The following is an 18,315-nucleotide window of genomic DNA, read 5'->3' as shown; positions in this document are numbered from 1 at the left end:
TACTTTCTGATTATGGAGTCCTAGTATACTCTCTGAATATTCAATCTATGATACTGTCAACTTCACAGATGCTACATGGTATCTCTGAGCTCCCAGAAGCTGCAGCTGGTGACACTCCCTGAACACATGCTGACCCTAGACACAGGAAATGTGCCCAGCTTTCCATTTGGAGCAGGAAGAGGAAACCATGGCTTTGAACTCTCCTGTCATGACTTGCACTTTTGGATGAAGCCTTTAAAGAGCTCTTAAAATTAAATAATATCTATAAGGGCAATTAGGAATGGGCAATAAATGCTAGCCAGTGATGCCCATGTTTCATGAATGAGTTAAACAAAAATGTCAGATTGATTACATAGATGATTTGGTTAGGATCTGGAAGCTGCTTTGTTATAGACATTTCCTGAACCTCCCTCACATGTTTAGTGCTTCATGGTTGTAACCTTGGTAACATCTTGTCTTTGGATTTCAGCTAAACACTAGTGTTGTCATTGAGTATTGTGCTGCATCTTGGGCTTTTCTTGACTTTTAGACTTTCAGCATATCTTTCACGGTGCCCCTTTGTGGCATACAGCTTGCATATGTTATAGAATGCTGGACGCTTTTGGAAAGTGAGATAAAACCCATCTCATATGTGACGAGTGGTTTAATGGCTTTATTTACTGTTGCTAATGTTGTTGCAGAATCAGGAGCTCGAAGATATTGTCCAGCAACAGTGACTTTAAACTTTTGTCTGTCTTCCAATAGTGCATCAATAGTACGTTCTTTCATTTTGTCTTTGTGTTTTTCAGAAATATTTGATTGATGTAAAAGCTGTTACCAATTCCATGACTCTTTCAGCCAATTCTTCACAGAAGTCACATTCTATGTCTTTGCATCATTATCTGCCAACAAACAAACTGATCATTCATTTCATTCAGTTGCTGCCCGTGGGTCATAAATTTGAGCCTGAGAATCCTGAAGTTTAACTTGATCTGTTCCTCTGAATTTAGGGATCTTTTTCATGATTTTTTTTGGTCCTGGCTTTTTCAAAAAAAAGGAATAAACTCTTCTCAAATCTTAACTTCCTAGAACAGTTAGGAGTTTGATTTCTTTCTTTTCTTGGTTTACTGTTTGTCAGTGAGTGGAGTTTCATCCATTGTTTGAACAATTTGAACTCTGTTACAAGGTCAGTAGCTGGGAATCCATTATTGTCCATTGTAGTAAGAATTTGCCAGTGTCTTTACTAAGTTTGCACAAATCAGTACAGAACCGTTGCTGAGCTGTCACCACCTGAAGTGCACAGTACTGTTAGTTTCTCTCCCAGGATAGTGAGAAGAAACAGTTCTAACTGGATATGGTTTAACAATTCAGAGGTTTGAACTGACTGTGATTGCAATCCCATTTACTTCAAGGAGACTTAAAATAGTTGCAGCTTGCCAAAAGTAGGAAACAAAACAGAATCTTGCATATCTTACTGATGTTTTGTATCTCTTCCTAGAAATTAGTGGCAGAATTGATTGCTCTCCTCTTGTTGTTGAATTGTCAATGAAAAGCATTATGAACATAGCTGGCAGTCCCATTCTCATTTTGGCTGTGAATTGCTATCCCAATAGAATTAGACAAAGGAGCAATATTCCGAAAGCTTGTGATTTCAAGTAAACCGATTGGACTGTAATCTGGTGTCATGTGACTTATGGCTTTGTCAAGATTTCCAGAGGCCATTCCATTACAGAGTATCACAGCTAAAGATTGTAGAAGAGTTACTCATTTTTTTTAAACTAGATACAGACTACTCATAGAAATACAATTGGATCAAGGGTCAAATTCTACATCAAAATTATTCAAGAAAGTTATGGACAGGTTAAGGATAAAACAATTGAAATCCACAGCACGCCGTCCCATGCAGGAAGCATTAGAACAATGGCATCAAATTTTAAAGATCATTTTGAGGGCCTATAGTCAAAACTACCCAGACAGCTGGGATAAAAGAATTCCATTTGTACTTTTTGCTATAAGTGATGCACCTAATTAATCAGTTAAATTCAGTCCATTTGAATTAGTTTTTGGGCATCAAGTGAGGGGATCACTGAAATTAATTAAGAAGAAATTGGTGAGTCAGAGTTCAGAGACCATATACTTGAATCATGTGTCAAATTTTATGGAAGGATTAAATAGAGTGGGTGAGTTGGCCAGACAGCATTTGAAAGTATCTCAGCAAATGATGAAACAGGACACAGACAAAAAATTAAAAATTCATAATTTTGCTAGTGGAGATCGTGTTCTCCCAGTGTTCAATAAACCTTTAAAGGCAAAATTTAGAGGGCCTTACCAAATCGAAAGGAAATTGAGTGATGTGAATCATTGATAAAAATGTCAATAGAAAGAAATTTCTCAGTGCATCATGTGCATATACTCAAAATTTTGATAGAAAAGGAAATAAAAGGAGAATGTGTTACTGGTTGCAACACAGTGAAGAATGAAGTTCAGATGATTTGGAATTGGACAATGAGGAAGTTTTCAAAAATGGTCTAAATTATGATGTTATCTTCCAGAGGAAAATCGAAATGACGTGAAAGAGTCATTACAGCCATATGGAGAGATATGTGGGTGTAAGCTGGGAAGTACTAATCTGATTATTCATGATGTAGATATGGGAAAAGCTGTTCCAATTAAGCAACATCCTTCTTAACCTTCTAAAGTTGGCACAAGTTCATAAAGTGATTGATTATGTTGTCTTTGATCAGAATATTCAAAGTGAGTTGCAACAAATGGACCACACCCTTGGTAATGGTGCCAAAACTGTATGGCACTCTATGATTCTGTGTGGACTATCACAAAGTCAGTTCAGTTGCAGAATCTGATTCATATCCTATTCCATGTTTGGAAGACTGTATTGGACTTACTCGGAAGCTACTGGCAGATACCTTTTATCTGAAAGGGTGAAGGAGCTTTGGCTTTTGTGACACCAAATGAACTGTACCAGTTTAAAATCATACCATTTGGTATGAATAGTGACCTAGCGATGTTTCAAAGATGAACCAATAAAGTAATTTTGGGATTACCTAATTCTGTGGTGTATGTTGATTTGGTGATTTTTAGTCAAACATTGAAGGAACATTTGGAACATCCATCCGAATTGTTCAGTCAGATTCAGGAGTTGGACATTGTGATAAAGCTGGCTAAGAGTGAGTTTGCAAAAGCCCAAGTCACATTCCTGGGCCCATGTCATTGAACATGGAAAGATGGCTCCACAGAATTTGAAAACACAGGTTATTGGGGAATTCCCATACCATTGATAAAGGGGGAAGTGCTGTGATTTCTGGAACTGACTGGTTTGTATTTGAAGTTTGTACTAAATATTAGCAGTACGGCTGCTCCACTGACTGACTGATTTGTGGAAGAAGTGCAGAAAATTTCATTGGACAGAAAAATGCTAGAAGGCCTTTGACAGCCTGAAAGTTGCCCACTGTCTTAATGTTAGCCACACCTAATTACACCCAATCCTAGCAAAACTGGAATCAGTGGTTGGAGTCATACTTGACACATAGGAAGATGGTTGTAGTTGTCCGTGGTCAATCAGCTCAGCTCCAAGACATCTCTGCAGGAGTTGCTCAGGATGGTCTCCTGGGCCCAACCATTTTCAGCTTCTTCATCAATGACCTTCCCTTCATCATAAGGTCAGCAGTGGAGACATTCAGCACCATTCGTGATTCCTCAGATACTGAAATGGTCCATGTTCACATGCAATAAGATCTGGACAATATCCAGGCTTAGGCTGACCAGTAGCAAGTGACAGTCATGGCACACAAATGCCAGGCTATACCCATCACCGATAACAGACAATATAACTACCATCCCTTGACATTGAATGGTGTTGCCATCACTGAATCCCCCACTATCAACATCCTGGGGGTTACCATTAACCAGAAACTTAACTAGACTCTCCACATTAACACTAGCTGCAAGACCAGGCCAGAAGCAAGGAATATTGCAGCAAGTAACTTCTCTCCTGACTCCTCAAAGCCTGTCTGCCATCGATAAGGCACGGGTATGATGGAATGCTGCCTCACTTGCCTGGATGAGTGCAGCCCTAACAACATTCAAGAAGCTCGACACCATCCAGGTCAAAGCCACCCGCTTGATTGGCACTGTATCCACAAACATCCGCTCCTTCCGCCACCACCGCTCAGTAGCAGTGGTGTGTACTATCTACAAGATGCACTGCAGAAATTCACCAAAGATCTTCAGACAGCACCTTCCAAACTCTCAACCACTTACATCTAGAAGGATCACTGTCGCGGGGTGGTTACAATTGATAATTATGCAAAAATCCAAAGTGGCTATTGATACGAGTGTTGTGGATGTGGTTGACAAGAACACAGAAAGACCTACTATGTATTTTTCCAAAAAATTGAATATTCATCCAGAGAGAGATTCTGCAATTGAGAAGGCGACCTTGAACTTGGTGATAGTTTTTGAAAAATTTAAGGATAAAATTTCCAGACTGTCTAGATGGAGCTTACTATTGCAGTCATTCAGTTTGAACATCATAACGTGTCAGGATGAGAGAACAGAATTCCTGACATGTTGTCACAACTTGAATGAAGGAAGAGCGAGGCACTCAGATGCAGGGAGAAGAAAAACAGACTGACATGGATTGTAGTGGTTAATATTCGCACACTTAAAGTCAAAGTAATGTGTATGTATTGTATTGTGCTAAGAGCATAAGACTAAAGGTTTTCTAAACAGAAGTGTTGATCAATCTGCTTAGAGTTAGTGAAGCCTTGGGTTTTGTTTTGAAAAGTTGGAACAATAGAAGCAGCCTGAATCAGTGGGTCAAGCTCCCACAGAACCAGGATTTTGAGTTTTAGCTTTCACCCGCAGTTGTTCCTGAAGCCCTGAAGCCAAGCTTGGAAGATACAGTGCAACATTTTTCCTGCTATTCTGTCTCTGAATTTTCTCTTAATATTTGTCTTCTTGGACTGGAAAATTGCCTGTGAGACAATCTATTTTACTGAACCTGCCTTTACCAACAGTGTATTTATGGGATGTTACTTTATTCCAATAGTTCCTGTTTAGTAGTTAAACAATCTATTATTCTTTTAAGTTTTCCAATAGAGTTAAGTTATGCTAACTTCTTGTTTATTTTGTTGTATTTTAACTATAATGTATGAATAAAGTGTGTTTTGCTACAAGTCTGGTAGTTTGACCAATCAAATTGCATCCAGAATGTAACACCTTGCACTTGCATTTAACATAAGAAAAAGTTAGGGTCTTGGCTATATTCTTAATATATTTTGAGAGGGTTTGGTCTGGTTCATAACACTGAACACTCTCCAGGTCTTGAGTTGGTTGATTCAGACTACTTTGTATTATCATTTTGGAGGCATTGTGAATATTGCCGGAGCTGTTAAATTGTTCAGACCTATGGCAAATGGAAGGCATTTTTTGAAGCAACTGTCTTGAGGAACTTAAGCAATGATATCCAGAGACTGAGTTAACTTGCTCCCAACAGAAGCAAAGAATACCGACTCTATAGCAGAAGTAGGCCATTTGTCAGTGAGCTGCTTTGTCATTCAGTAAGATTATGCTAACTTGGTTTATTTTTCAGCTTTATTTTGTCTGCATCTCAACTCTTGACTCTCTCTTATCAATAATTTACCTATCTCGGCCTTGGCTATATTCAATGACTTAGCCTCTGCTACCTTTTCGGGGTAGAGAATTCCACACTAATGGCTCTCTGAGAGAAAAAAATCTCTTTAATTATTATCTTGAAAAAGAGACCTCCTCCTCTAAAACGGTGTTCTCTAAATGTTTTGGCAAAGATCTGTAGCTCAAGTTGTGGTTGAAGTTGTTGATTTGCTTGCTGAGCTGGCGAACATGAACGAGAACAACCTGTGTTCCCTAATTTTGGGGTCCCACACAAGAGGAAACATCTACCTGCTATGCACCTTATCCAGTTCCTTCAAGGATCTTGTATGATTCAATAAGATCACCATTCAGTACCCTAAGTACTAATCAGTATTTGCCTAACAGGTTAACCTTTCTTCATAAGATAAGCCCTTCATCCCAAGAAAGAATTGAGAGAAATTGCTCTGAACTGCTTCAAAGGAATTTTATCTTTTTCCGGATAAACAAAATTGCTCTGTATGTACCCCAGAAGTGGGATCACAATATCCTATTTAGCTGCAGTAAAATATCACAGAGTTTATATTTCATTCCCCTGGTAATTAATATGGCATTGCCTGTACCTTCTGAATCACTGCTACACCTGCTATAACTATGTGATTCATTTAAGGGAATCTAGTGGTATGATTACGAGACAATTAATTCATTTTACTGTCACATATACTGAGAAACAGTGAAAACTATTTTATGTGCTATATAGGCAGATATTACCATACAAAGTGCACCAGGGTTGCACAACAGTGTGTGGAATATAATATAGTGTTATAGTGTTACAGCCACAGAGAAGGTGCAAAGAGACCGGTCACAATTAACATTTGAGAGGTTCATTCAGATGCCTGATAGCAGCTAGGAAGAAGCTGTTCTACAATCTATTCAGCTATATATTCAAACTTCAATATCTTCTGCCCGACAGAAGAAGGTGGAAGACAGTGTAAGTGGGGTTGGGGCGTGGGTCTTTGATTATGTTGGTTGCTTTCTTGAGTCAATGGGAGCTATAGAGTTAGATATAGATTTTATTGTAATGTGTACTAAAGTACAGGAGCACAGTGAAAAGAGTATAATGTCACCACCCATGGCACCATCTTGGGTACAAAGCTCCTAGATCCAAAAACCTTAGTTATAAAGTAGTCAAAGAATCAAACTTTAAAAAGTTGAGTATTACTTTCATAGAATGTGTAGTAAATTAAATAAATGAGATAATGGTTATGTAAAAGACCTTCTTAATTTAAGCTGGAAAAATAAAGGAATAAAGTTAAAAGTAGATGGGATAAATAGATGGAAGGTTGGTTTGCATGATGGACTGGGCTGTGTTCACGTCTCTCTGCGGTTTCTTGCGGTCTTCGAAAGGGCAGTTGCCACACCACACTGTAATATTTCCAGATAGGATGTTTTCTATGGTGCATCTATAAAAATTGGTAAGAGTCCTTGTGGCATGAGAAATTTCCTTAGCCTCCTGAGGAAGTAGAGATGTTGTTGTGCTTTCTTGACTATCGCATCAATGTGGGTGGACCAAGACAGAGTTTTGGTGTTCATCACTCCCAGAAACCTGACGCACTCAATCATCTCCACCTCAGCATCATTGATGCAAACAGGGCCGTGCCCTCCACGCTACTTCGTGAAATCAATGACCAGCTCCTTTGTTTTGCTGATGGTGGTGGAAAGATTGTCTTTAAGTCATGGCACTAAGATCTGATTCGTGTATTCTGTCATGTCATTGTTTGAGATCTGACTTACAGTGGTGGTGTCATCAAGGGAATTGCAAATGGGGTTGGGCGGAATTTGACCATACAGACACGAGTATATAAGGAGTATAAGACCATAAGCCATTCGAGTGGAAGTAAGGCCATTCGGTCCATCGAGTCCACTCTGCCATTTAATCATGGCTGATGGGCATTTCAACTCCATTTCCCTGCACTCTCCCCATAGCCCTTGAATCCTTGTGAGATCAAGAATTTATTGATCTCTGAACTTGAAAGGGACTGAGTATGCGGTGTTGAGGATAATGATGGAGGAGGTGTTTTCACCTGTTCTTACTGATTGCAGTCTATGAATCAGGAAGTTGAGGATCCAGTTACAAAGTGGGGAGCCAAGGCCTAGGTGTCAGAGTTTAGAGACTTGCTCGTTTAGAATTATGTTGTCAAAGGCAGTACTGTAGTCAATACGTAGGAACCTGAGGTTGTATCCTTGTTATCCAGATGTTCCAGGGATGAGGACCAGGGAGATTAAGGGATATGGGCTATGGACCTGTTGCATCGGTAGGCAGGTTGCAAAGAATCAATGTAATTTGGTAGGCAGGACTTGATGTAAGCTCAGACTAACCTCTCATATTACCCCATAATTTTGGAGGTCAGAGCTACTGGATGCTAGTCATTGAGGCACGCTGTACAAATATTCTTTGGCACTGGGATGATGGTGGTCTTCTTGAAGCAGGTAGGGACTACAGATCATAGTAAGCAGAGGTTAAAGATGTCTGTGAATGCTCCTGCCAGCTAGTCTGTACGAGATCTGAGCGCATGGCCGGCGTCTCCATCTGGGCCAGTCATTTTCTGTGGGTTCACTTAAGAAGGCTGATCTAGCATCTGCAGTGGTGACCCTGGGTACACTTGCATACGTGACTTTTGGGATAGGTGACATTGTTTCAGTGATCTTCTGTTCAAAGTGGGGGTAGAATGCATTGAGCTTTTCAAGTAGGGTTATAAAGTTGCCTCAGAGATAATAGAGACTGCAGATGCTGGAGAATCTGAGACACCAAGGTGTAGAGCTAGATAAAACACTGCAGGCCGAGCAGGAAAGCTGACGTTTTGGTCTAGGCCCGAAACGTCAGCTTTCCTGCTCCTAAGATGCTGCTTGGCCTGCTGTGTTCATCCAGCTCTACACCTTGTTGTTTCATATAAAGTTAACTTTGTTTATAATCCAGAGACTCAGGTGGGACTCATTCAGGGATCCTGATTTCGAATCCCGCACAGCATATGGCTAACTGTATGCAAACAAAATCTGAAATTTAGAGTCTAATTATGGCCTTGAAACCACTTCATTGTTAGAAAAATCCATCTGGTCACTAATGTCATTTAGGGAAGAAAATCTGCCCTCCAAATCTGGCCTATATGTGACTCTACACCCACAGCATTATGGTTGGTTTTGCCTGTACTCTAGTCAACTGGGGTTGGGCAATAAATGTTGCCCTAGTCTGTGACACCCAAATTCTGTGCATGAATAACAAAAATTTGTGAGGACACTCAGAAACCTCTTGAATCCTGAAATTTCTCATAATTTAAATAACTTGGTTCCAAAATTCTTCTTGCTAAAGCAAAGGAATTCACATTTGCTCACGTTATAGTCTGCCAAAGTTTGCTCACTTAGGCAAGCTATGTCCTCTTTGCAAACTCTCCACCTCCTCTTGACAACTAACTTTCCTCATGTAAATAATAGGTGTAACCAAGTTGAGGACCTGGCCCTGATTCCAGTGGTACTCTCCTGGTGCAGCTTATCATTTATCCCTACTCTTCTCCCTGTTAACTAATAAATTCTTTATCCATGTTAATATGTTAGTACCTACAACATGTACTCTTGTACAGAAAGCTTTGATATGGGACCTTATGTTAACACGTTTTGAAATCCAAGTATAGAATACCTTATGGTTCTGCTTCAGCTATCTTCTTGCTTTATGACACCCTAATTAGGAAGTTAGAAGTGTAAATAGGAGTAGGAGGTTGCATAGGAACATAGGCAAACTGTGAGTAGTAGAAATATAGCAGAACTATATTCCTCTGGACAAATGTGGGGTCATCCAGCTTGAATCCAAGAAAATCAAAACGAGAGGATTTTGTACTCGGTGAGAAATTGTTGAGGAGCAGACCAGCTCACACCACGCCTAGCGAATAGGTACAAACAACAATCTGAAGGATTGTTATTTATCCAAAGAAATACTGAATTCAAAGAGGAGAAAGTGGCACTTTATTTGTGTAGAGCTTTAGTGAATCATCTTCTGGGGTTCTATTTCTACAAGAAAGCTATGTTAAATTGTTAATGTTTAGTAAATCAAACATATTAAGCGAAATGAGCTAAAAGCATATATGTGGAATTCAGCAACAGATCAGCCATGACCTCATTGAATGTGGAAGAGGCTTGAGGGATTGAATGGCCCTATGTTCCTTTGTTGATTTGTAATAGGCACACCCCTTCACATAGCTAATACCATTGGTTGAACCTGAAGTTGTAGGGACTAGCTACATAAACGAAGCTTGGGTATTGCTTTGAGTAAAGAAGATTCATCGAGAAGGGTGATCCAATCAGGGTGGTAAAGATGATGAAAGGATTTGATGAAAGGCAGAGTAAAGCTGTTTACTGGAAGGAGTGCGCAGCAAGCTAGCATCACAGTGAAACAGACTGGGAGGAGTACACAGCAAGGCAGCAATACTGTGAAACAGCCTGGGAGAGCAGACCTGCATGACAAGGAGGGAGGAAAAATGGCAAAATACTGGTGAATCTCCTCCGTACCCACTCTGGTGCAAGACATCCTTCCTATGGCATAGCAACCAGAACTGCACATGGTGCTCCAGCTGTGCCCTAAATAATATATGCTACAGCTCCATCAGAACCTCCCTGCTTACTTGTATTCAATGTCTTGACTAATAAAGGCATGTATCTTATGTACCCTCTTAAGCACCTTATCTACTTGGCCTGTTGCCTTGAAGATTCTGTGGACACAGACCCCTAAGGTCCCTCTGATCTTCAGTAGTTCCTACGGTCCTACCATTTGTTGTGTACTCCCCTGCCTTGTTAGTCCTCCCAAAAAGCATCAAACCACACTTTTCACTACTAAATTCCATTTGCTATTGTTCTTCCTATCTGACCATGCCTGTCTAACCCATCCTGCAATCTAAGTCTTCCATTGTATCAGAGATAATGGGAACTGCAGATGCTGGAGAATCCAGGATAATAAAGTGTGAAGCTGGATGAACACAGCAGGCCAAGCAGCATCTCAGGAGCACAAAAGCTGACGTTTTGGGCCTAGACCCTCTAGGCCCGAAACGTCAGCTTTTGTGCTCCTGAGATGCTGCTTGGCCTGCTGTGTTCATCCAGCTTCACACTTTATTATCTAAGTCTTCCATCCTTGCTATTTACCACGCCACCAATTTTTGTCATGTGCAAACTTCCTCATCAAATGTCCAATATTAATGGCAGAATCATTGATGTACAGTATAAACAGCAAGGGACCCAACAGTGAATGCTGTAGTATGCCACTGGATATAGGCTTCCAGTCACAAAAACAACCATTGACCATCGAAATCTGCCTCCTGCCACTAAGCCAGTTTTGGATCCAATTTGATTAATTGTCCTGGATCTAAAAGGCTCTTAACTTCTTGATTAGTTCCCTATGTCAAAAGCTTTACCAAAGTTCATGTAGAATACATTTACAGTGCTATCCTCATCCATACATCGAGCCACCTCCTTGGAAAAACTCAATCAAATCTGCCCGTGGTGATCTCCGTATGACAAAACCAAGTGATTAATTAGTTTTCCAGTCTCTAATGTAAGAACCATTGTCCTGTTGTTACCTGGTTTATCCTTACTGTCCTTCTTGAATAATGGTGAGACATTAGCTGTTCTCTAGTCTTCTGACACCCCTCATGTTCAGAAAGGATTTTCAAATCCATGTCAGGGACATGGCTATTTATGATTATTTACCTTCCCCTGTCAGAATGCCTTATAGCTGTTCAATGCATCCTTGATGCTGTCCCCTTGGTAACAACATGCTAATCTGGAGTCAGGTCTGCAGCTGCAGAAATACCTGACTGTATCCCTTAATATTGTGTCTTTAATCTGTCTTCTTACCTGAGTGTTCCCCAAATTGTGCAGCTGGACTCTGACTGCACTCCACAAAGGAACTATTGCTCTCACCACTCTTCAACACTGAAAATCTGTTCTTTGTGAAGATGCACACTGGAACTTTCCTGAGGGTGACTGCATCTAAAAGCATGCTATCCACATAACTCTCAGACTCATGATGCACTGCTGTACCTCCAGCCAAGCTCAAGTTCCAAAACCCAATGTTCAGGCTTGCAAAACATGGGGCTAAGCTCGATTGCCTCATGTTTACTTTAAAAGAAATCTCTAACCCTGTATTTAAGCCAAGTAAAAAGTGACTTCGGTCACTGAGTCTGTGTCTTTGGATTGGTTAGCAGTTTAAAACGGGAGCTGTTATTACCACTGAGAACAGTTAGGAAATTTGCTTTTAAAATAATTCACATTACATCATCTTTTTTAAGTAGAACAGAGATGGCTGGGCAGAAGCTGTGCTATAGCTATAGTTTGTGCAATGTGGACACCTCTGATTCACGGTGACTACGTCTGCAGTAAATGTTGGCTGTTGGATCTTCAGCTGATAGTTGAGTTTGATTCCAAGCTGGGGAGACTGATTTATCAGCGTAGGGGGCAGTTATCTCTCTTTGTTTGTTCGTTTCAGAAGTAGGTTCATCATTTAGATTAATTACATCACATTGTGCCCATGATCAGGGACGGATGGTGTTACTGCAAGTGAGGCAGGTATTGGGACCTAGAATTTTTATTTGGAGATGCCTCTGTCAGGTTCCTTATCCAATAGATATTCCCCAATGTAGAGCAAGCCACACCAGGTACAGTGGGTACAGTATACTACATTGGCAGATGTGCAGGTGAACATCTGCTTAATATGGAAAGTCATCTTGAGGCCTGGGATGGGGGTGAGGGAGGAGGTGTGGGGGCAAGTGTAGCACTTCCTGCGGTTGCAGGGGAAGGTGCCGGGTGTGGTGGGGTTGGAGGGGAGTTTGGAGCGGACAAGGGAGTCACGGAGAGAGTGGTCTCTCCGGAAGGCAGACAAGGGTGGGGATGGAAAAATGTCTTGGGTGGTGGGGTGGGATTGTAGATGGCGGAAGTGTCGGAGGATGATGCGTTGTATCTGGAGGTTGGTGGGGTGGTATGTGAGGACGAGGGGGATTCTCTTAGGGCGGTTATTGCGGAGGCGGAGTGTGAGGGATGTGTTGCGGGAAATGCGGGAGACACGGTCAAGGGCGTTCTCGACCCCTGGGGGGCGGGGTGGGGAAGTTGTGGTCGTTGAAGAACGCGGCCATCTGGGATGTGCCCCATCAACCTCTGGAAACTCCTGCACATCCCAGATGGCCGCGTTCTTCAAGGACCGCAACTTCTCCCCCGCAGTGGTCGAGAACGCCCTTGACCGTGTCTCCCGCATTTCCCGCAACACATCCCTCACACTCCACCTCCGCAATAACCGCCCTAAGAGAATCCCCCTCGTCCTCACATACCACCCCACCAACCTCCAGATACAACGCATCATCCTCCAACACTTCCGCCATCTACAATCCGACCGCACCACCCAAGACATTTTTCCATCCCCACCCTTGTCTGTCTTCCGGAGAGACCACTCTCTCTATGACTCCCTTGTCCGCTCCACACTCACCTCCAACCCCACCACACCCGGCACCTTCCTCTGCAACCGCAGGAAGTGCTACACTTGCCTCCACACCTCCTCCCTGACCCCCATCTCAGGCCCCAAGATGACTTTCCATATTAAGCAGACTTTCACCTGCACATCTGCCAATGTAGTATGCTGTATCCACTGTACCCGGTGTGGCTTCCTCTACATTGGGGAAACCCAGCGGAGGCTTGGGGATCGCTTTGCAGAACACCTCCGCTCGGTTCGCAATAAACAACTGCACCTCCCAGTCGTGAGCCATTTTAACTCCCCCTCCCATTCCTCAGACGACATGTCCAGCATGCGCCTCCTGCAGTGCCACAATGATGCCACCCGAAGGTTGCAGGAACAGCAACTCATATTCCGCTTGGGAACCCTGCAGCCCAATGATACAATGTGGACTTCACAAGCTTCAAAATCTCCCCTTCCCCCACTGCATCCCAAAACCAGCCCAGCCTATCCCCGCCTCCCTAACCTGTTCTTCCTCTCACCTATCCCCTCCTCCCACCTCAAGCTGCACCTCCATTTCCCACCTACTAACCTCATCGCCCCTCCTTGACCTGGTCATCTTCCCTGGACTGACCTATCCCCTCCCCACCTACACTCTCCTCTCCACCTATCTTCTCCTGTATCCATCTTAGGTCCGCCTCCCCCTCTCTCCCTATTTATTTCAGAACCCTCTCCCCATCCCCCTCTCTAATGAAGGATCTAGGTCCAAAACGTCAGCTTTTGTGCTCCTGAGATGCTGCTTGGCCTGCTGTGTTCATCCAGCACCACACTTTGTTATCTTGGATTCTCCAGCATCTTCGTTTGATCTAGTCCCATTTGCCTGTGTTTGGTCCCTATCCCTCCACGTACCTGCCCAAATGCTTCTTAAGTGATGAAATTGTACTTTCCTCAACCACTACATCTGAGAGCCTGTTCCAGACACTTACCACCCTCTGTGTGTAAGAATTGCTCCTTTGAAACCTTTTGAATCTCTTCCCTGTCAGCTTAAACCTTTGCCATCTAGTTTTAGGATCCCCTATTATGAGGGAAAAGCTGATAACTGTGTTTTACCTGATCCATGTGCAAAAAAAGTATGGGATAAATCAGATTAGATGGCCAAATGTGAGGGTCAAAGATTAGTGATCGAGAAATGGGTTCCGAATCAAAGGGCACTGACACCAACTACGGGGAAAGAGAGGCATGTTCTATTGGGACAGGCGTTGTTTGAACCAAGCTGGGTTCTCTAAGTGTTGTGGTGAATCATATTACTACAGAGATAGATAGAGCTTTAAACTAATTCGTGGGGCAAAAGGGTCAATTGAGGAGTTTAAAAAATTAACAAGAAATGAGTCAGAAGTTCATCATAGTGAAGAGGTGAACGATTAATCAAAGTGTAACCAGAGCAGGCAGAAAACATACACTGAAGAATACAGTAGGAATTAGAACTAAAGCAAGTAACAATGGTAGAAATTCAAAGCTTAAGACTCTTTATCTGAATGCATGCAGCATTTATGTCAAGATAGATGAGTTTATTGGCACAAATTGTAATAAATAGGTTTGACTTGATTGATATTACAGATATGTTGTCGCAGGGTTATCATGACTGCATATTGCATATTTAGGAGAATTTGACATTCCAGCAGAAGGAAAAGTAGGTGTGTAACATTGTTCCTAAAGGAAGATGTCACTGCCAAGATGGGTAGTGGTATAGGTGCAAATAGACCTTGATGTGAAATCAATTTGAGGACTAGCAAGGGAAAATTCAGGTGGGAGTCATCTGGAAGAGTCACTTCTCTCGGACAAAATATAAATGAGGAAATAATGAAAACATGTAAGGCTGACAATACCATTATCATGGGTGATTTTAATCTGCATATTGACTAGGCAAATCAGGTGAGCAAGGGAAACTGAGGATGCATTGTAGAGTCCATAACCGATTGTTTCTTAGAGCAGTATGTTTCACAACCTATCCAAGTACAGGCTATTTTATATCTAATTGTGTAAAATGAGGTAGGATTTTTGAGATATTGCTCAGTTAAAGATCTTTTGGATACTGTAACCATAGCATGATAAAATTGCAAACATAGTTTGAGAAAGAGCACTAGTTTGCCTACTCTGTGTTATCCTTTTAGTCCTCCGTTGCTGGATTCTGAATTTATCCCAGTCTTTGGGGCTATCACTGACTTTATGTGATTTTTCTTCCAACTTTAATATTCTCTTTAACCTCCTTGCTAGCCATGGTTGGTTTATTCCTCTCTCAGAATCTTTCCTCTTTATTGCCAAATATTTTTGCTGAGAGTTATGAATTACCTCCGTAAGTGGCTACCACTGTTTGCTCACAGACTTTTCTGCTCCTATATTGGCCCAGTCCACTTCGCCTAGCTCTATCCTCACATCATTTTAATTCCTTTTATTTAAGTTAAAAATTGTTGCTTCTGACACAAGTTTCTCACTCATGAACTGAATTTTAAATTTATCATGTTATAAGCACTTCTTCCTAGGGGATCATTTACTCTGAGATAATTTATTAGACTTGTCTTTTATTACCCATTACCAGATCCAGGATAGTCTACTCCCTGTTTGGCTGCATGACAAATCGCTCTCGGAAATCATCCCTGATGCACTTTGTAAAAGGTAGTTATAACAACAAATTCACAATCTGATTAACCCAATCAACATGAAGATCAAAGTTACCCATAATTATTACTCTATTATTTTTATATACTCCTATTATTTGTTGCTTTATAGCCTTTTCTACAGAGTAGCTACTATCCGGAGGTCTTTGTACCACTACTACCAATGTGTTCTTTCTCTTGTTGCTTTTCACCTGCGCCCAAACAGACTCTATATCATCTGAACCTAGTTTGTTTCTCACAACTATCCTAATTTCATCTTTTATTAACAGTGCTACCATACTGCCTTTTCCATTCTTCCGTCTCTGGAATGTCAAATATCCCTGAATATTTAGTTCCCAGTTTTGAACTCCTTGTAACCATGTTTTTGTAATGGCTCCGAGATTGTAGATCATGAATATGCAAGGAATAGAGGGATGTGGACCAAAGGCAGGCAGAAGAGATTAGTTTAATTAGGTGTCATGTTTGGCACAACATCATGGGCCAAAGGAGCAGTTCCTGTGTAATACTGTTCTTTGTTCTATATTCAGTTACCTTGATTTCCGTTGTCAATTCATGTATGTTACGTGGAATGCTTTGTGCACTAGATACAAAGTGTTATTGTTCTATTATTGAATTTCCCTGCATTCTTATAGTTCCTTGTTATAATATGACCTGACCAGTCTAGTTGCTGTTGACCCCCAAGATATCAACAGTGGAGCATTTCCATCAGTTAGCTCCATCTGATTTTCTAGTTTTCCATGAAGCTGCCATCCATCACCGTCCCTCCAACCCCCTTCCCAACTATTTAGTCTAGAGTTCTTTCTATAGCCCTCGCTAGGTGATTCACCAGGACTCTGGTCCCAGTATAATTCAGATGGAGCCCTGTCACATCAGAATGGCTCTCTCCTTCCCCAGAACTGGTGCCAATGTCCCACTCAAGCTTGACACCATTTAAAAGAAAGTATCCCACTTGATTAGCAACCCATCTACCACTTTCACTGAAATATATGCACTGCATTTCTGGTGGAGATCTAATCGTTCTGACAATTTTGCTTCTTGTTTCTCATGAACAGGCCAGTGTCTGGTTACTGCTGTAATGTTGCATTTGGTTTGTCCATCTTCTTAAGGACAGATTCTTCTTTCATTCTGTTACCTGTTTGTTATTAATGCCAAATTAATTTGCCGCAGCATAGTTATTTGACACATCAGTAAATATTATGACTATTAGCTTGAAATATTTATTTGTATTTCATTCTTATTTCTAGAGGACCTATTCCTGGTCATCACTTGCCATGCTGTACATGGCAAGCTTTGATATGAATGTGTCTGAAACACGCATGCATTCTTCTTTTGCCATAAAGTTCCTATGTGCTCAATAAAGGCTAAGTAAAAGATACATTTCCATAGTGAAAAATTGCAAGGAGCTGGAAAAGGGGACGGTGCTTGACTTATGTACTGAGTATGTGCAAAAACATAGGTTTGTCTTTTATTTTGAATGGACATGTACACCCTGACCTGTGGTTTATTTTGAAGACATTAGACTGTGTTTGAATTGTGCACTTTTGCTTCCCCTGACAGCTGTCAGCAGATAAACTGAATAATTGTTAAACCAATGTAGTGTGTTCGGATGGGATTTAATCTGTGAGTGAAGTTAATTTTTAGTGCTTCATATTGTGTGGTAGAATTGATGACATTGATGTTAAGCTAAATCTTTGACAAACCTGTTTGATTTTTGTCACAGGAAATGTGTAAAGATGTAAACCTCCGAGAATCAGGAGAATGGACAGAGAAGAATGGAGATCATTCACATGGAGGATAAAGAAGGAGAAAGAAACAGGCCCTGCAGAGCCACTAATTAAAGAAACGATCAACTATACTGTAGATATTTAAGAAGCATGATGGCTGTGTCTGTTCCCTTAGTGAGGGGCCACATAACATGTATCTAAGGTAACTATACCATTTTAAAGTTTAGATTTTTAAAGTGAATCATGAGGCAGGGCCTGCATTTGATCTGTCCTTTCTATTTGATATTTTGCTTGCAGATTTTTAAATTGAAAAATGTAAAATATTTCCACAATTTAGGAAGCTTTAACAGTGAATTATTACTGAATGTATGTGATTATAAGTTTCATTGCTGCCCTTGCAATCTAATTTACATACATCAAGTGAAAATTAGCAGTTTGCACGAGGCAGATTATTAAGAGTATATTTTGCAAGTTATGAATCTGTGTTTTGGATGTCATCCTGGGTGGAGCATGCTGATCTCCCAAGAATATCACAATTTTTATAACTATAATAAGATTGCAATTACATTAAAATCAGATGACTCAAAATTCCAGGTATGTTGAAGTCATCAATCAGTCCTGCCTGCTCTGAACAATGACTGTAATAAGTTAAATCTTTGCATCGGTATTTTCCATTAGCTTGGAACTGGATAATATCGGATTAGCTGCCTTGTTAAATCACGCACTGATGCATGGTGTGAACATGCGTTGCAGTAATGCATCTCAGGCTGCCTTGGCAACTATTAAATTAAAGAACACTTTGTGTTCACAGGCGTACTTCCAGCTCATG

General features: G+C 41.1%; 1 protein-coding gene across 9 annotated transcripts in view; it reads left to right on the top strand.

The window, feature by feature from the left end:
• ldlrad4a (low density lipoprotein receptor class A domain containing 4a) overlaps positions 1–18,315 on the top strand; it is a 216,275-nt gene that overhangs the window by 36,410 nt on the left and 161,550 nt on the right. For all 9 annotated transcript variants that reach the window (XM_048529603.2, XM_059646241.1, XM_059646246.1 and 6 more), the window contains one exon: positions 17,483–17,688. The gene's annotated coding sequence lies outside the window, so the exon portion shown is untranslated. The remainder of the gene's footprint in view (positions 1–17,482; positions 17,689–18,315) is intronic.

This window comes from Stegostoma tigrinum, chromosome 5, assembly GCF_030684315.1.
Source record: "Stegostoma tigrinum isolate sSteTig4 chromosome 5, sSteTig4.hap1, whole genome shotgun sequence".
NCBI lineage: Eukaryota > Metazoa > Chordata > Chondrichthyes > Orectolobiformes > Stegostomatidae > Stegostoma > Stegostoma tigrinum.
Note: the sequence above shows the minus strand (reverse complement) of the source record. Positions and strands in the feature narration are given on the sequence as shown.